This window comes from Lupinus angustifolius, chromosome LG15, assembly GCF_001865875.1.
Source record: "Lupinus angustifolius cultivar Tanjil chromosome LG15, LupAngTanjil_v1.0, whole genome shotgun sequence".
NCBI lineage: Eukaryota > Viridiplantae > Streptophyta > Magnoliopsida > Fabales > Fabaceae > Lupinus > Lupinus angustifolius.
This window is the reverse complement of record NC_032023.1, coordinates 17145570-17148456: the sequence shown is the minus strand read 5'-3', so window position 1 is coordinate 17148456 and position 2887 is coordinate 17145570.

Sequence of the window (2887 nt, the reverse complement as noted above, 5' to 3'; positions counted from 1 at the left end):
GTGTTGGCCAGCCTTGAAACTAACTTGTGTTTGTTTCCCAAGCACACAATACTTGCACAAATCTAGCTTGCATTTGCTGACTCCCCTCAACAGTCCTCTTTTGCATAGTTCTGTCATACCACGCACACTCATGTGTCCCAAACGCATGTGCCATAATTTTGTAGCACCATGGTCTGAATCTATTGAGATCTCTTCAGCCACTCCAGCAACTCCACCTACAACTGTTCTCCCTAACAACTTGTAAGTGTTCCCTGCAGTCCTTTTACCCTTCATCACAGTCAGAGCACCTTTGCATACTCGAAGAATATCACTGTCCCCATCAGCTCTATAGCTAAACCCTTTGGCCTGCAATGTCCCCAAAGAAACCAAATTCTTCTTCAAATCTGGTATGTGCCTAACCTCACATAACGTCTTCACTACACCATCATCCATCACAATTCTGAGTTCTCCCATACCAATAATTTCACATGCTTTATTATTTCCGAGATACACGAAACCAAAATTGCCTGCCCTGTATGTGGTGAACCATTCCCTGTTAGGCGTCATGTGGTGGGAACAACCAGTGTCAAGTATCCACTCATCTGTAGTATGATTTGATGATACAGATAGTAGATCAACTTCACTATTGTAACCAGAATCATCTTTCTGTGCAACATTTGCAGATGTAGATACCCCATCTTTCCCCACCGGCTTGCTAGGACTCCATTCATTGGGACAATCCTTTTTATAATGCCCAGTCTGTTTGCACTTGTAGCACTCTACTGGTGTTCTGCCCCTGGAAGTTGGTCTTTTCCCTTTGGCATGACCTCCTCTGCCTTGTCTCCTCCCACGCACTTGGCTCCCTTTCACATACAGACCATCACCCTGAGACCTTTCACCTACATTCTATCTTCTTTGAGTGTGGGACAGCAGTGCAGATGTAATCTCATCTAGTTTGATTGAGTCTTTCCCATACGTCAATGTTGTCACCAAATGTTCATAGGAATTTGGCAAAGAATACAGTAGTATTATTGCTTTGTCCTCATCATCAACCTTCATATCAAGTTTCTGCAAGTCATTAATAACTTGATTAAAACTATTGAGATGTTGCAAATCAGCACCTTCCTGCATCTTCAGGTCATAGATTCACTGTTTCAAATACAGCTTATTTGTTAGAGACTTGGACATGAACCGCTTCTCTAATGTCTCCCACACCTCTGTTGGTGATGTCAGATCCATAACATGATACATCACCTCATCTGATAGACAGAGTAGTATGGTTCCCGCAGCCTTCTCCTTCAACTCTTCCCAATCCAGTTGATCCATACCCTCTGGTTTATTCTCACGCAGCGCCTTTGATAGACCTTGTTGAGCCAATACATCCTTAACCCTCCTTTGCCACAATCCAAAATTACCAGTTTCATCGAACTTCCCCACCTCGAATTTGGCACCTGGGTTAAGAGCCATCTGATACCAATTGTTGGGAACAAGTGAATAATCAAATAGTAAAGAGTATAGAGACAAGAGAATAATACAAGAGATTTGGTAACGAGGTTCGGCCAATTGTGCCTACGTCCCCGAGAGCATTGAGCGACTACCACTATATATTATTAGAGAATAAGGATTAGTGTTTTACTATTCTTCTCATTGTTACAATAGGTTTACATAACATCAATATATATAGCCCTTTACCCCAACCCCTTTACATCAGCTCAAACCCATAACTTGTATTGCTGTTATCTAGAGATATGAGTCATTGCACAACACTTATGGACGGGAGAGCCATGGTTCATGAATATGATGGTAGTTGGCTTTCTGGATTTTCAACTAGCTTTGGAATTGGTATTCCCATTCTTGCGAAGCTTCAGGCTATGGAATACGGTCTCACGCTAGCTTGGAACTTGTGGTTGAGAAAGGTTATCCTGGAAAGCGATTATCTAGAAGCGATCCATATTATCTATAAAGACTTGGAAGTTTGCATTAGAAGGGTGACCCGAATTGTAGATAACATTCAACATCTTCTTGATGAGGATTGGAATGTAGATTTTCATCATATATGAAGAGAAAGCAACATGCTAGCCGACTTTCTGTCCATAATCAACCAAAGCAATACTTTTAGTGTTAGAATTTGGGACTTTGTTCCTATAGAGGAAACTCATATTTTCAATATGGACATCTTACCTATGTTCTAGTTTTGTTTCTTCTTTTTTCCAATGCACAAAAAAAAGAACTTTGTCGCTTCTATTTCTAAAAATAAATAAAAGACATTCAAACAACAAACATTTTTATAGGTGAGAATATGTAGTATTGATTCTATATTATTGACTAGGATACATAGTAGCAAGATATAATTTTATAAGACACAAAAAAATATTTTTCTTTTTCCTTTAAAACTAAAAAATAAAATAATCAAATAACTTTCAGTTTTAAATTATTTCATGCAGTAAGTAAGGTGAATGTATCATATAGTATAGACAAATAAGATGCTGACACATTCCAAATTTATAATCTCCCGAGTCAAGATCTCCCAATTAAAGATCAATATAATTCAACAAGAGTAATATTATATTCTCTTACTAATTTTTTTTACTAATCCTTATACCTACAAGAATTTGACATATGTCACGAGGTGATATTTTAGTTTTCAATAATTGGTTTACAAGTTAAAAGTATCACATTATTATGAATAGAAGAATTAATATGAAGATTTAGTAAGAGAATATATAATTTTTCATTCCAACCCTATATCATTTTGCATTCCAACAATATACATAAAAGATGATTTTTACATTTTGACCACTAAAACGACCACTCCAATAAATTATAAAACATGATGACATCGTGGGCCACTCTCATGATCTTCCATTCGGCATCCCATCCCACCATATATATTCCCAAGAATACCTTA